The following is a 17,408-nucleotide window of genomic DNA, read 5'->3' as shown; positions in this document are numbered from 1 at the left end:
GAATGGAGCCATAAATTTGTGGAATTCTTCACACCTTCGTCGTCAGAATGACGCTAACGTTTACATATGTACATACACATGTACAAGTAAAGGGTCTTTCAGCGCTCTGATGTCAGTAGTGAGTAATTTTTTTTTTCATTTGTCAAGCAGATAGTATACAATTTTACGCGATAGAGCAAAGCGTTAATATTATTCAAACTTATTATGAAACTGGTCGATTTTTAAGGGGTTTGGGGTAGTCAGAATTGGATCATTTTTTTGCATTCTCTTAAAGTACCTATAATATCTTAAAAATATTGTGTCAAAATTTTAAATAAATCCGACAAATACTTTTCGAGTTATTCAACAATTAACAAAGGGCGCTCGGGCGCTCCGGAATCGATAGCTAATCTTTAAACGCGTTTTTCTCAAAACTACGTTTTTTGAACTGGTGATCACTGTAACTTAAAACCCGCTTGGTAGATTTCAACAAAATTTATACTGCTTTTGCAAAACAGAGGAACTAGGAAGGACTTTTTTCAAAAATTTCGATTTTCTTTACACAATTAATTGTCGGTTTTTTCTTGAATTCTGAAAAGCATTTCCTGAGGCCGCCATATTGTTAATTTTGAAAAAAAAAAGCTTCGATCAGGCACAGGATTATCTATAAATAAAACCAATTTCTCTTGCCCGATTGATTTTAGATGAATCTCCAAGGACTTGTGATGATCACTGCAAGGGACTTCTGGAGAAACGGGCTTCACACAAACAGCGATAGCTTTTAAAATTATTAATGTTTTTCTTTTTTAATTTTGCTAAAGTCAAGTCGAAACATTATGCATTAATGTCATGTTTTTATTTTTATGATATAAAGCAAAAATGATTGAAAATCATATTTTTTTAGGTTTCTAACTATCCCCAATCCCTTAAGAAAAACATAACGCAAAATTCGTAATTTTTTCGCTGAGAATAATCGGCCGAATGAGGCGACCATTCAAAGTTTGGTGAAATAATCGGCCGAATGAGGCGACAACTCAAAGCTTGACGAAAAAATTTCAAGAAACTGGTTCTGTCGTGGATGAGAAACGCAAATAGACTGGCTGATCAAAAACTAGACATTCAGTTAAGAATATTACTGCTGTAGCGTAAAGTGTTGCTAAGCGAACTTCAACATCGATACCTCGACGTTCAACGTTCCCAATAATTAGGCATTCATGAATCGACTGTTTGGCGGACGAGCTAATGGTAGACATTTAAATGATGTAATTTTTCACATAGAATTGTTAAGAGTCATACTTTAAATAAAAATAGTGAAACCTCAAAGAATCTAATTTTTTATTTTTATTTCTTTATATTGAAACATCCAGCTAGAATCGGGTGTCGGAGCGGGATTTTTCTCTAAATCAGCCAATATTTCAGTCTCCTTTACATTGCTGAACACTGCTAATGTTTTTCAAGCAGAAGTCTTTGCGATCTTGCTGGAATGCAAAATGCTTAAGGAACGCGGGAGAGAGGGAGATATTAACATTTTTTCCGATAGTCAAGCCGCGATTAAGGCTCTGATGACACCATGGTCCAGAAGGAAATTAGTAAACTCATGTAAAGAAGAGATAAAATCTCTTGGGTGTGCAGGGAACATTTCTCTGATCTGGGTTCCAGTACTTCCAGGACATGTTCCTATGGGAAATGAAATTGCTGATGAGCTTCCTAGGAAAGGGACTGAATTGGCCTCCAACCCGGTAAACGGCATACCTCTGACAGGTGCTAAAGAAGAACTGCACAAATTATTTCTCAGGAAAGCGCAGAAAAGATGGAGCTCCATTTCTTCATGTGCTATTCCGAAAACCCTTTGGCCCCAATACGATATACGAAGGACTCAGAAAGTTCTTTGGACTCCTCGCCTTTAAGGTTTCATGCCGTTGTGCATTTCATTATCAAAAGCAGCAAACCGTTAGGTTCCCCCTCCAACAGAATTAGCGCCAAAGTCAAAGGGAGTTAAAGTTTTTCAAATTACAACACGGCTTACAATTTTTTATAAACTTTTGAAATGATGAATGACTTATTTTCAAGGATAACTTGATTATGTATAAATACGGGTGTTTGGCAGGGCTCCTCCTCTTATTTAAGGTGTGCGTCTTGATGTTGCTCCACAAATGGAGCAATCTACAGTTTAAAGCCGATTCCGAACAGCAGATATTTTTATGAAGAGCCTTTTCATGGCAGATATACACGCGGATGTTTGCCATTTTAAACCGAGGGGCGACCGCTATTAGAAAAAGTTTTTTCTGTCAGTTGGTCTTTCGTGTCCGGGGTTCCACTCCCTAAAATTCCCATGACAGTCCGTTCTACGTAGCCGGAGCCACCCGGACTTATATCCGACCAAGGATTGCTACTTCAGCAGTATTCCTAGTATATTTATGGGGAATGTTTACGATGCTACAACAACAACAACAGTATTCATAAACTTTAGGGAACTTTGCAAAGTTAGTTCTATTGCCGATGAATTGGCCAACTGCGGATCAGCTGTTACCCTACAGGAATCAGAGCCAATAATCGGAATCAGCTCTAAAGGAATCATGAATTGGATGAGCGATTATACATCCAATTTACATAAAGAGTGGTGGTCCAGTCAAGAACGTAGCAGAACTCTTAAGTGTTTTATGGCAAGCCCGTACAGAAAACTGTTGGACTTCTTTCTAAAACATATGACCACCATTGAATTCATTGAGGACCATATTTGCCTGTCTTGCTTAGGGGAACCGTATATCACTGGGCATTTTCTCTGTGAGTGTCCTGCCTTTGCTAGGGCAAGACTACGAATTTTGGGTTTCGATGTCATGTAAAATTCGTTCCCTCAAACTCGAGTATATTTTCAGATTAGCCAAAGAGTTTCGGAAATTCTCACAGGACTAGGTATCTCTATCTCGATCTCGATCTCTATCTCTATCTACATCTCTATCTCTATCTACATCTCTATCTCTATCTACATCTCTATCTCTATCTCTATCTCTATCTCTATCTCTATCTCTATCTCTATCTCTATCTCTATCTCTATCTCTATCTCTATCTCTATCTCTATCTCTATCTCTATCTCTATCTCTATCTACATCTCTATCTCTATGTCTATCTCCATCTCTATCACTATTTTTATCTCTATCTCTATATCTATCTACATCTCTATCTCTGTCTCTGTCCCTATTCTATCCTCTCGCTTTCTCTCTATCACTTCTCTCCTTTCCTCCTTGACTATCAACCCTTTTACTTCCCAAAGCTTTGAATACAATAGGATTTTTGCCTGAGTGTTTTAAGAGTTACCAATCTCGCGGTGCTTCTTGGCTCGCCTTTTTCAAATTTCGAATTTCAAGTTCAACCTCAAATGACTGTAGCTTCTAAAATAGTAAAAATGAAGTTTAAGATTAGATGCAGTTGTTAAGACTGAATAGCCGCCTATCTATAAATGTGAAATTAATAACAGGTCCACATTTTTTTAGTTTTTGAACTTTTTTACACTGATCGCTAGTTTTGAAATAATTTGAACGAAAAAATAATTTTGAACGTTAGCTATTAGATAATTTTATTGGCTCTCAAATACACCTATTTTCCTGAGCATAAGTCTTCGACATCAAGAGATATAGTCTTACATATATAGTTCAGGGTTATCCTACCAAATAAAAACGAAGCGTTCGAGTTGGACACCAATTTTAAGCCAAAGCATATGACCTTGAACTCTTAGCAGTCGCTAACAAAGCACCCTGTAAATATGCGTGGATGAAATGTGCAACGCAGTGAAACTATGCCCGAAGTGCCAATGTTTTCAAGCTGGGACATATTACAGACACATGCGCATACACCTACATACACAAGTGTTATAAGTACTGGCGCTTGCACACTAGGAATGGCAAATCCAAAGCCCCTTGAGATATGTTACGACGGCTTTATGGATTTATGTTAATTGAAGCGAGGTGGCGTTCTGAGGTTGTTGCTTTTCAATTTGCACTGATTAGTTAAATGGCGTTCACTTCCATTCGAAATATTGACACAGCATTTCACTTACATATTTCTCTTATGCAAATTAGTAGGGAAGCTTTAATGAAGTCATATAAAGTCAAGACGATTTCATTTATGCAATTTAAGCTGCTCATTTACTGCTCTGCTGTTTGCGGCAATACCTCATTAAATTTTTATATATATAGTAGTCCTTCATGGTTGGGGAATACCTAAGTTCGTAGCGCTTTTATATTTTCTTTACTTTTACAACGATTTCCTTGCTGTTTGGCAAAGGGTAAGTTTTCATTCGATGGAACTCTTTCTGCCCTACAAAACCATGTTAATTGTGGTTTTAAATTATTCATTTTTTTATGAGTTTTGAGGCTTAGAAATGGCGATACCCAGAAGGCAAAAATCAACATTTTCGACACCTGCTCTTCTTTACTTTTCCTCGAGGTCAAAAAGTTATTGAAGCAGGCCGAAACGTTTGCGACGTGTACGGAGAAGGTGTCATACCTAAGCAAATCTACAGCACGAAAATGGGTTGCAAAGTTCAAAAATGACGACTTTCCGTCGTTTACGTCGATGAAATGTCCCGCAGCGGTAGGCCTTCTGAATTCGATGAAGAATATCTCAAATCACTTTTGCAGGAGAACGGTCGCAAAACCATTCGCGAATCAGCGGAAACAATTAGCAGCGACCATAAAACGATTCTCAATCATCTTCATTCAATGGGTTATACCAAAAAATTAGGTCCCTGGGTGCGTGGGAGCCTAGGTGTCTCACGAGCTCAACGAGAAAAAACAAAGAAAGTCGCTTTCAAGAAATTTGAGCAAGAAGCGGTCATAAACATTGCTTTTTGTACCGGGTCCTCACCTGAGATGAGAAATGGTGCCTATACATTAATATGAAGCACAGAAAGGCGTGGGTGGCTCCAGGAGATAGGCTTAAAGCCTAGAGTCAAGCCGGATCTTCATCCATAGAAGATCAAGAAATGTGTTTGGTGGGACTGGGAGAGCAATGCGCACTGGAAAATGCTCGAAAAGAATGCCACGGTCAACAAGGAGCTCTACATTGCCCAGCTTCACCACTTGAATGAAGCTATTCGACTAAACTGGCTCACCAACTTCTTTGACACCCGACCAGGCGTTTTTTGGCGGAACGGCATCAACAAATTGGTCGAGAGGTGGGAAGAGCCTGTAAACAGCAACGGCGAATATATAATTGATTAACTTATTGATAATAATTATTGTTTCTTGTTTAAATAAAAGTCTTCGGTAAAAACGCTACGCCCGTGTGTGGTATGTGGAGGACTCTCATGGGAGATTGTGCGCATCCCAGTTTGATGTGGGTGACCTCTGTGTCGACTTCTTTGCGGATTCCATTGAAAACCCACTTTGAAGAATTTAAGTCATTCAAGTTTTTCAGATTTGTTTTGAGTGACAGCCTGTTCAGCTTGTGAAACGTCACATCGTACCACATCCAACGTCACGAGGTACCACATCCGCAGCTGCGCCACCATCTTTTGTGATTTGGAGATAGCAAACTCAGTTTCAAACTAAATGCAAATTCAAAAAAAAAATTAACAAATTTTCATCAAAATTTCACACCCTTTAATCGGAATTTCTAGACAAACTTCGAGCTTACAGCTTTAAAGTTTATTAAATTTTGGCGTTTTCAAGTAGGTAACTTTGTAGTAGTTTCATAATAAGGTAACTTTGTGGTGAGCTCGCTGGTCATAAAGGGAGTGAAAGTAATGAAATCGGTGAGGGTATCACAATTTGAGGTTCCACAGCAACTGCATGCGTCGGAGCCATTTTACCACACATTAAAAAGCTATACTGCAGTTGTTTTTATTATTACTATTAGGCTGCTGCGCACTGCGACCACTGCAGCCAAGCCTGCTGTGGTACCATATACTTTACGGTTTTTCTTTTTAATTGTAGCACATTCTGGGATACATTTGACCATAATTTATGTAAATGCATGCCAGTAGCACCAAAGTGGTATAGGCCTTTTCTGCCCAGTGCAGGACATTTGCAAAGAATGTGTTTATGAATTTTGAGTGTCCATTTCACACAATCGGTAAATGATGGTCCCAGAGAGTCCAGTGATATCTCAGGCTGCAATGGCCTGTAAAGTAACCAATTAAAAGTCTTAAGCTTACTGTGCTGAGCAAAAGTAGGCCCCAGCCCCACATCAACATGGTTTCTGTCGAGTGCATAGCACCACCACTGCACTCACCGTCATAAACGCCCAGATTTATCAGTCGACATACCCGCCAGGGCTGAAGAGGTGGTCCGCTAACGATCTGAGCGGTCGTCACTCGACAGTGATTTTTCGTGACCACACATCTAAACAGAGGAAGATTAAGCAAGGTGTTCCGCTGGGTGGAGTCCTTTCACACTTGCTATTCAACTTCTACATCTCGAAACTCCCCCAGCCACCAGAGGGTGTCTGCCTGGCCACATCCGCTGACGACTGCACAATAATGGCGGCCGCCGTAGCCGAATGGGTTGGTGCGCGACTACCATTCGGAATTCACAGAGAGAACGTCGGTTCGAATCTCGGTGAAAATACCAAAATTAAGAAAAACATTTTTCTAATAGCGGTCGCCCTTCGGTAGGCAATGGCAAACCTCCGAGTGTATTTCTGCCATGAAAAAGCTCCTCATAAAAATATCTGCCGTTCGGAGTCGGCTTGAAACTGTAGGTCCTTCCATTTGTGGAACAACATCAAGGCGCACACCACAAATACGAGGAGGAGCTCGGCCAAACACCAAAAAAGGGTGAACGCGCCAATTATATATACATATAATGACATCGATGGCCTCACCGATCTTTCTCGCTTTTTCACTGCGAGAAATCTTCAACTTTCCCCCACTAAGCCCACGGCGACCCTCTTTACCACCTGAACAAAGGAGGTCAAACTGCCTCTCAAGGTAAAAGTCGATGACACACCAGTTCCGACGGTAACTCATCCCAAAATTTTGGGTATAACCTTGCAGAGTTTGCTCTCCTTCTCTGCGCACACAACCGCAATTGTCCCTAAAGTCCGAAATCGCAACAAGGTCCTCAAATCGCTTGCCGGTAGCACTTGGGGCAAAGACAAAAAATTGTTGCTGTCGACATTTAAGGCAATTGGCCGGCCGCTTCTAAACTATGCTGCGCCTGTCTGGTCGCTTGGAACTAGTGACACGCAATGAATAAAGCTCCAGACATACCGAAACATTGTCATTCGGACAGCAACGGACTGCCTCCTGATGTCCCCAATACAAGACCTTCACCACGAGGCCAATATGCTACCTGTCAAGGAGCATAACAAACTGCTCAGCAAGCAGTTCCTGTTAGAGTGCTACCGCAGGTTCCACCCTTGCAGACACCTGCCTGAGCCAGAGCCGCCTCCCAGGCACGTCAGGAGGCACCTACTACACTACGCCAACGAGATCCAGGACAAAACAAGCAGAGACCTACTGGACCGGACAGTACTTAGACAGATATTAAACGACATTCACCGGGCGACTGTTACCACCTTTATAAATTCCCGTCCAGTTATTGCCTTAATCGGAGTCCAACGATCACCTGCAACAGATGAAGAGCTCCAGCTTCTCCGTGGGTCCCACGTAACACTGGCACAATTACGTTCTGGATATTGTAGCAGGTTAAACTCCTACTTATCCAGAATTGACCTCGATATACTAAACATATGTCTGGCTTGTGAAGGCACCTCGCACGACCCTAACCACCTTTAAAACCCACTCATCTAACACCCCTCTCCCTCTGGAGCCAACCTGTCGAAGCAGCATGTTTCCTGGGCCTACCTTTAGATGAGCCTGACGAAGACGACCGATGATATACTCTACACTGACGGGGCTTCTCTTACTGCTACTACAACAGCAACAAAACATCCTACTTCGTTAGGAGTTGTTTTGCTTGATGCTGACCGATAGAATTTCGCCAGTGTTTAAGAAATTTCTTCTCCTCGTACTTTCTGAGAAATGCGTTAATGTAACTCTTTGTAAGTCCACAGAAAGACTCAGACCCATTTTTTAACTCGATGGTCTCTCCCGGTAGTTTATTTCTCTCATGTACACCAACAGAACCTAATAAGTTGCCAAACATTTTGAGAAGGTTCAGGCAATCATTTACCATTTTTGGGTGATTACAGTTGACATAAGGGCTTTAAAAGCCGCCTAACTATATGAACATATATGATCAAAAAGTACCGGGCTGACGGGAAAGACTGTTTTCTTCGATTGCCAGGGCGTAGTGCACCATGAGTACATTTCATCGAGCGAGACAGTCAATAAAAAATATTATTTATCCGTTTTGAAGTGTTTGAGACTTGCTGTACGTCGCAAACGGCCGGAAATGTGGGCAAGCAATTCATGGATTTTGCTCGATGATAACTCACCATCGCGCCGAGCACAAATTGTGCTGGATTGTTTGACCACACACAAAGTAAATACCATCGTGAAGGCACCGAATTCACCTAATATGGCCCCGTGCGACTTCCTTTTTGTTTCCCAATTCCAAAGTTGAAGTTACCACTTCGTGGAAAGATATTTCAGTCGATAGAGGAGATCAAAGAGAATGCGACGAAGTAGCTGAAGGCCATCCCTTCGTCGGCCTACCAGGGGTGCATGGAGGACTGGGTTAAACGTTGGCACGTGTGTGTTGCTTCAGACGGGTCGTTTTTTGAAGGAGATAAAATAAATTTGTCTGAAATTTCACTATGCCTTGTTTTATTTAAACATTTCCGGTACTTTCTGCTCATAGGGTAAGTTCACGGCTTCTTCGCGGAAAGTCTTTAAGCAACTGCTCGAAATTTGTCGGGAGAATCTGAAACAGTCTTATTACCTACTTGACAGGACACTGAAGATAGTGGCTCGCTGTTGGACCATGTCACATTGCAGGTTTCGTGGAAGGAGCTATCTAAAAAAATTTAAAATTACACTGTGTAGCAAAAACCAAAAAATTTCTAAACAAAGTAAAAAATGTATTTGCTCGCGGAACAGGGGTTCAAATATAGAAAAGATTCGCTTTCAGTTTCTCTCTTTGAAGTAAATTTTTTTTTTTCAGAGGACTAAAACTAACTAATTTCCAAACAAACTAAACAATTTTGGTACTCACAAAAATAGGGTCTAAATATAGTAAAAATTCGTTTCTAGTGTGTCTCTTTGGCGTTAGAATTTTTTTTTAGTGGACTAAAACTAACTAATTTCTAAACAAACTAAATAATTTTTTGTACTAGCGAAAATAGGGTCCAAATATAGAAAAAACTTCGTTTTCAGTTCTTCTCTTTGAAGTAAATATTTTTTTAGATTTAATTTCCAAGATTTTGTCAAGGCCTTTGAAAATTCAAGGAAATGGTTAATGCAAAAAATTATTATTTAAATATTTCAGTGAAAAAGTACATATCAGTAAAAATTAGAATTCTCTCAAACTACAAAAAAAAAAAAATAATATAAAACAAAAAAAAAGTTGGTCTTCAAGAACGAATAGATATTGAAAATGTTCTTTTTACACTTTATCCTTGCATATCGTTGAAAATTTTCTTGACGCCATAGTACGTTTCATAGTTCAATATACTCCAAAAATGTACAGCAACTCTCAACAAATATATTTAAAATCCCTTTCCTTCAAATAATTGAATCGTCCTATTTCACGCTTCTTGAGTTTAAAATTCTATTGCACGCGGCGAGAAAAATCTGGCTAAATATGCCATTCAACCCATACAAATATTTCACCACCAAAATAATTGAAAAAAATAAAAATGCTATGACAAGGAATAAAGCCGGCGCGAGTGAAATATGCAACAAGTCAATGACTTGCAACATTTCAATGACTTGCAACAAGCGCGTAAGCAAGTTCAGGTGTTGTTGAAAGTCTAGCAAATACATAAAAACAAATATACTTGACGTACACAAGCAACGACATGTTTCGATTCATAAATTCACCGAGCCAAGCGCATAAACGCAGACTTTCTTCCATTGTTTCCTTCTGTGACTTACACTCCACGGTTGCGGCCATGACCTTCACAAAGAACAAGAAATTTATAAACAAACTCACAAAGCCTTGTGCATTCGCGTTCAGGCACATTCATTCCTTGCCGTAAAAATGTGTATACAAATAGCTTTTCCTCATATCCATTCACAACTTAAGTTATTCCCCTTCTTTTTGGCTGGCTGTGCGAATGTACGCGAGGTTGAAAACCAAAACCAAAACGAAATTATGGAATATGCGACCAAAAAATATTCCTAAAACAATGAAATGTCTGCTTATAAATTAAACTCCGTCACGCTTTACTAAATTTCACATAGAGTCGGTTAAATTGCGCGCTAAGCAACTAAGAATATTTTGCGGTTGACGAAGTAGGTGGATGCTGCCGTACGAATTTACTTAAATACCGAAAAAGATTTTATTTCTTGGTATTTTAAAATCAGGGCTGATAACAAATGTCTGCATTGTTCTCTTGTATGCTTGGATTCATTTCACCATTCATCATTTCGCCTTTCGTTCCATGCTCCGCACACCACCATAAAAAGTCGGCATTTATGGGAGAAATATGGTGAATTCATTTACGAGAGTAAGGGTCGAAAGGTCCTCTTTCGACCCAAATTAGTTCCCATTCAATGCAGATTTTAGTATTTTATTTTCACAATTTAATAGTCAGATAAGTTTTATTTTAAATAAACCTAATTCAGTTTAAGGTATTGTGGGACGAAACAACTCTCAATTCCTGGGGGTTTTATGCTTTCAAATTGCTTAGGCGGAATAAGCTGAGGAATTATTTCCAATTGTTGCGTTTGTTATTCATTGTAGTTCGTTCCAAATTATATCCCTGTGCCATGTGTATTTAATCTTACCTGATAAATTTCAGTACAATAAAGTGTAGTTACAATTTTTGAAGTGAAACTTCTTAGGCGTCGATGGACGAGCGAGAATGGAGAGTAAAGTTTCAAGGCCATGCAACGTTTTGCGCATTTTCGTTCCGCGAGAGAGAAAAAAGATATAACGCAGAGGAAAAGGAGAGGGAGAGCTGTACCTTATATATATCTGAGATACACTTTAGGCTATTTTTCCTGAGTTTTTCCTTGTGGTTGTTAATATCTAGTGAGAAATAATACTGCATCCATTTTGGCGCTTGTTTGTTGGTGCAAACTTGTAGGAAATATATTTCCTTGGTGCCTACTGTTTGGGCCGTTTTTTGGTCCCAATTTTTTTTGACGTTTTTTTTTTGTGCCTACTAATTGGCGCTTATTTCCGTTTACTGCTATCCATTCCGGCGTCGAACTTATTGGTATTGCCTTGCGGAGATTTGTGCCGTTGCTGCGGTCCTGAAATGGCTGCGTTTATGCGGATGATAATCGCTCGGAGTAGTGCGCGTTGTTGCCACGGTTTGTGTCCGGCGTTTACCTACACCGGTCGACCCTTCTCCGTTTTTTTGTAAATTGTGTCTATTTGTATTCTCTGCAAATGTTGAGAATTTATTTAGATATATATTTTTCCCTCTCTCTCACTCTCATTCTCTCTCGGGTCTCTCCCTCTTTCTTTGTCTGCCTTGAAAGTTTCACTTCTGTTATGTAGTAGGCTACACGCACTTTTTTTTTAAATAGATTTTTCGTCTTAATTATTGAACAAAAAAAGAGGTTGTCTGTAAAGTCGGTTTACTGACGATAGTTTAACGTGACAACGTCATAAAAAAATATTGATGGAATGGTTGCAATTTTCAAAACAAAATTTTAATTTTATTTGTTTGATAGATATTTTGTATGGATATAGAGGAGGAGGTAAAAGGAATTGCAATGGAATAGGTCAAGTTACATTTACACAAACGTGAAAAATGACCAAACATTTATCAAATTCATTAAAGATGTTCAATTTCGATTGTGCATCAGACGTTAATAAGTCAACAACACTAAGAGACAACATCATCGATTTGCCTTTTTCACGACACTTTACTCTCGAAACAATCCCTTTCATTTCCTACTTTTCCTATCATCGTCCTATTCTCAACAGAGAAATGGTTCATTACCATGCACACAGGAAGAAGGCATATGCAAATACAAGTATGTGAATTTATACACACATGCGGATATACATACATATATATGCTCACTCAAGTAGGAGAGAGCCAGATGTCGAATGTTGCCGAATGCGGGGGCCGATTGTGCTCTTTGACGTTCGTTCCGCTGCAGTTCAAGCAAGGTAACGACGCATGAGCAAGATAACGATGATTGAGCAAGATAACGACGCATTTTTTCGTGCGTGCAGCCGGCTAAATGTAATTATAAGACGTTATCACGTCAAAATACTAAGCATTGCAAAAAATTTAATTTTTCTTAATTTCCTATTTACTTACTCTTTCCCATAAAACGTGGGCATAGAAGAAATTTAACTAAAACAAAATTTTTTTTCGACTAATGTTTTTGTTGGTAATAGGAGAATTGGTATTATTTTATTTGAACTGCCTTTACAGCAACATTGTGCGTTTACTGGAAATTTAGTGCTGAGCTGCATTCTTCAAAAGGTACAGCTGTAGATGTACCCAAAAATGCCCACTCGCATCGCTTAGCTCGCGCGTAAGCTTTTGTGCTTGCAACTTTCACATTTTTAATTAATTTTTCTGCTTCTATTCAAATTCCTTTTTCCAGTTGAGCCTTAGCAAAACTTGTGCTTATGTATGGGCTTATAACAGGTGGCGCAAAATTAATCAATTATGGAAAGATTTATAATATTTGCAAATATCGTCCTACGGCAATCATATTTGACACTTGTGAGCTAGACAGCTGCAGCATACAAACAGACAAGCAATAGAGCATGTAAGGGTCAAAATAAAGATTTCCGTCATTCAAAATATTTTTTTTTTTAGTAAAAAGTTAAATGGTTAATTTTGCGCCACCCGATTAATTTTGCGCCACCCGTTATGTGCATACACTACTAGCTTTGATGGGAAATTTTGTAATTTTTAAAACATTGTGCAAAGTTTGAAACTTTGTTTTATATGAATTCGTTTGACAATTAGAAAATTTATTTATTAACAAATGGTTGCAGGCGAATGATTACAGTTCTAGAATGCAAAAGTGGAGAGACCCGCTGGCGAAATATTACACATGCATGTAAATCAAAATGCCGTTTGTTTCTCCTTGCTTCTCAGAGCAAGTTACAATATGAATGTAGTTATGCGTGCATATCTGAGCAGATGTATGTATGCAGGTGAGAGCGGAACTGCTGAGTTAAAACGTCGACTGCGCTGCTTGCGCTTGTTTCGCAATTCGCTGTAGTTGCATCACCAAGCAAAGGTATTTGATATAGAATATAAAAACCAAAAACAAAAAGAGACAATTTTCTAATTAGCTGTCAATGCGTATATATATATGTATGTATATCCATGCATATGCTAATTAGAAACTTTTCTCTATGTATGTCGCTTACACTTTTTATTGGGTGTTTGGCCGAGCTCCTCCTCCTATTTGGGTGTGCGTCTTGATGTTTTCCTACAAATGGAGGTACCTACCAACAAGGCAATAGGCCTTTGCTTTCGCTTGCAAGATGTTGGATGTCATGGCATTGGCAACGTTTTGTATTTGCAAGGAAGTTGATGAGCTCAGAAAAAGTTATGCGAGACAATTTTTGTGACGATTTTATTGTACACATTGATCCTTGCGTTTTTTCTCAATTCACTACTCGTTCGGCTATGAAATTATTTTACAATAATATCGGAATATTGTAGTCAATCAACCATGGAAGCGAGAAGCTTCGTCGAAAAACTCTTTTCTCACTCAAAAATCTCTTATACATATTTTGCTTTGCCTTCCACCGAATCCAGGAATAAATATTATTTCATATTTTACCATAAATTTCATTTTAACCAACTTTTTTTCTTCAACCTTCTTCGAAATGAGTCGAAATAAAAAACAAAACCAAAAAAGTCCTTTTTTTCACAAACCAAAATATTTTCAGCTATTATTTTTGCTTCTGTAGGTAGCTCAATGCATGCCAAAAGCAATGAAAAAGGTAAGAAATTAAAAATATTTACCTGGGATACTTAAAAAATGAATTATAAATGGGGCGCATTTGCCACATATTTCCATACAAGTGCACGTAAATATATAGGGTTCTGGCCAGAACGCCAGACCGATGTGCCCAACGGAAGATATAACTTTTTAAACCTTTTTCTCGTCTTGTTCGGGGATGCTTTTTAACCCTAGAATCGTAATATACGTAAATTTTACGTGTATGTCGCAAAAAAAAGTCAGTTACACTTTACCTTTTGGCGCTATCGCTACGACCTCTTGGCAGTGCTTCCTTTATTTTATTGTTGCATTAACAAGTGAATCATAAATCAGTTGTTACTTCGCGTTTAGCTATAATCGTTCTTTAAAAAAAAGTGTGCACGTAAATTTTACGTGGTCTTAGCATTAACGTATAAATTTTTGTACGTAAGTTTTACGTGGTCTTGTTATTAGCGTATAAATATTTGTAAATGAAATTTATGTTCCGTGCGGTTTTCAGGAGAAATAAAAGAAAATAATGGAAAACTCAAGTCGTTGCCTTGCGGATGCAGAAATAGAAGCCCTCCTGGACAGTATTGACAGCGATGTAAGCTTTACTGAGGACAGCCTTGAAGAGGAAGTTGATTTTGACAGTGACGATAGTTTGGAGGATCCAGACTACTCTCCTGAATTCCAGGAAAATACTTTTGAAGAGGAACTGATGAAAGCCGTGGAGTCCGCTCAAAATATGGCATCTGAAAAAAAAAATAAAAGTCTCTCGGCAAAAAATCAGATGTCAGCACCAACTGTGCACCTACAACTAAATGACATTGAAGATGTATCCAGTTCTAATCCACTTTTGGGAAGGAATGGTCATGTTTGGAGTAGCAATCCAATGTATCGTAGTAGCGGAAGAACAATGGCTATGAATGTTGTTTATATTCGACCAGGTAAATATTATTAAAAGCGGATGTTTTTAAACACTGTTATTAAAATAAAACATAAACTAGGTCCACATCCATTTTTTTATAATTCACTTTAAGAAACATAAAACTTTGTATTTTCAATAAATAAAATCAAAACAGAAGATATATAAGTTTTTGTTGAACATTTATTTTAAATTTTGTGTTGTACGTAAAATTTACGTATATTAGCATTAACGTAGGGTAAAACTATCTTACGATTCTAGGGTTAAATCCTTTTTTTCTTCCTGTGTAAGGATCCTTTTTAAATGGTTATATCTATAAATCGATAGAGAACTAATTTTTAGGAAGCTACCTGGAAGCTCAAGTTGTTAGCTGCAATAGAAATATGTTTAATTGACGTCCAAAGTGGAAAAAGGTTTGGCCAAACCTGGATGCCCAACAGAGGATTAAGCCGACTCCGAACAGAAGGAGTTGGTTTTTTAAGAGGCGCTTTTTCATGACAGAAATACACTCGGCGGTTTGCCATTGACTGCCTTTTTCTATCATTTGAAATTTCATGCTCGGAGTTTCGAACCTAAGCACTTCCGAATGGTAATCATGCACCAATACATTCGGCATACAAATGTTTGTACCCTATTTCAATTATCACAAGTATTCACGAATTCTTCCTCAGAATTTTTGTGATATTTACTTTTCACTTGCAGTTTCAGTAGATTGTCTGTGGCGGCAGGCACTCCGCAGCGTGCGCAGCGTGCGCAGTTTTGCCAGTTTTAAGCATATTTACTCAAAACTTCATTGCCAAGCGACGATACGTTAATCCAAGTAAGCTGCAATGAGCAGAGTCGCCTGTTACATCATTAGCACCAAAATGCGCTGGCTGCTTTCACATTTCATAGCAAAAGCCCATACGCTTCCCTTTCAATTAGTGAACAAAATCTGGCTCAAATATTGCTTTGATGTTTGTTTTGTAATCAAACGTTTCGCTCCACTTTAAATAGAGCTAATTAAAGTATAGTACAATTTCTACCTTCTTCAGTTCGACGAAATTTTGTGTGGAGCTCCAAACAAATTTAATTCTACTTTCAATCTTTTGCAAAGATGGTGAGAAATTTGCTTTGCAGCCATGCCCCTCGCTCAACCACTAAATTCTTCACTTTTGTTTCATACTGGTGAAAAAGCCCCTCCCATGGTAACGCGGTGGGAACGCATAAAGTTATGAAAAATTTTGTTAATGAAAAAAGAGGCGAACGAACAGCTGATTGATGTGATGGAATTCGTACCATAACTTTTTGTTTCTGTCGCTGCCCGGTTAAAGTTTGTGGAAAAATTTAAAGAAATACTCAATTAAGTGCTTTAAATTGATAAAATCTGTTGAACACAAATAATTCAGTGTACAATAATTCATTTAAATAATGTAAAATATCATAAAGTACAAAAAACAAATTAGTAAAAAAATTAAATACAAATCACAATGGAACAAATAAAGTCGGATGAAGATAAAAAAGCCGATGAACTAGCGAGACTCGACACCAAATTGGCCGATAAGTACACAGGAAATGATATAAGGATACCTTTACAAAAGGTGTAAGCTACTCATCTTTCAGAAAATCGTAAGAGCAGCGAATGAAAGATGGCGTAATGAAACTACCTACAGAATTGCCCGACAATTGTGGCTGACTCTCAATGCTAAACGCACAGAATCTCTGCTAAACTAAAATAAGCACAGTCTTAGCACACTCATTTCAGTTATAACGGGGAACTGCCTAAGAGGTAGGCACCCTTCGAGGATAGGTGTGCAAACACATGACTACTGCAGAAACTATCTAGATGAGGAAGAGGAAGAGACGATCTCTCACCTATTGTGCCATATAGAGCAGGCCAATCCAGACGTAGGTTTAGTATACAATTTTTTAATGAGTTGGAAGATCTCAGTTCTGCAGAAATCATAGATATTGTAAATTTTTTGAAAAGTAGACACTGGTTTTTGGAGAGATAGGGATAAGCTCCCCATGCGGTATCACAATCGCAATCAGTGCTCTCAACTATTTACAGGTTTGATCAAAACTAGTGCTGAAATGTCTTGATGAACCAAATATCTAAGGCCAGAGCAACCAGATTCGTATCCTTCTCGTTCTATATAGTAGAGGAAAGTATAAATTTGTATAAATAGAGGAAAGCCAAATAAATAAAATAAGACAAATACTAAAACTCAATAAAATAAGACAAATACTAAAATTTATTGAAAAAGTTTGGCTCGGAAAAATACTCTAAATTTATGAAGGGCGAACAATAGATATTTCAGGTGGCAGTGCTAAATACCCTCATAATAATAATAATAGTACACAGTTTCTAAGGCGAGTTACCATCTCTACGACAGTTAGTTTTTTCCTTTTTTTGGTTGCTGAGTACAAACTGTTAATTGGAAAAACCATTTATAATTCATAAATAAACTTGTTCTTGAACTTTATTTACTTAGTTGGTGACTAAAACCGATTGCCGGCCTAGGCCGCCATCAAAAT

The sequence above is a fragment of the Anastrepha obliqua genome, chromosome 2 (assembly GCF_027943255.1).
Source record: "Anastrepha obliqua isolate idAnaObli1 chromosome 2, idAnaObli1_1.0, whole genome shotgun sequence".
In the NCBI taxonomy this organism is placed as follows: Eukaryota; Metazoa; Arthropoda; class Insecta; order Diptera; family Tephritidae; genus Anastrepha; species Anastrepha obliqua.
This window is presented reverse-complemented; position numbering follows the sequence as displayed.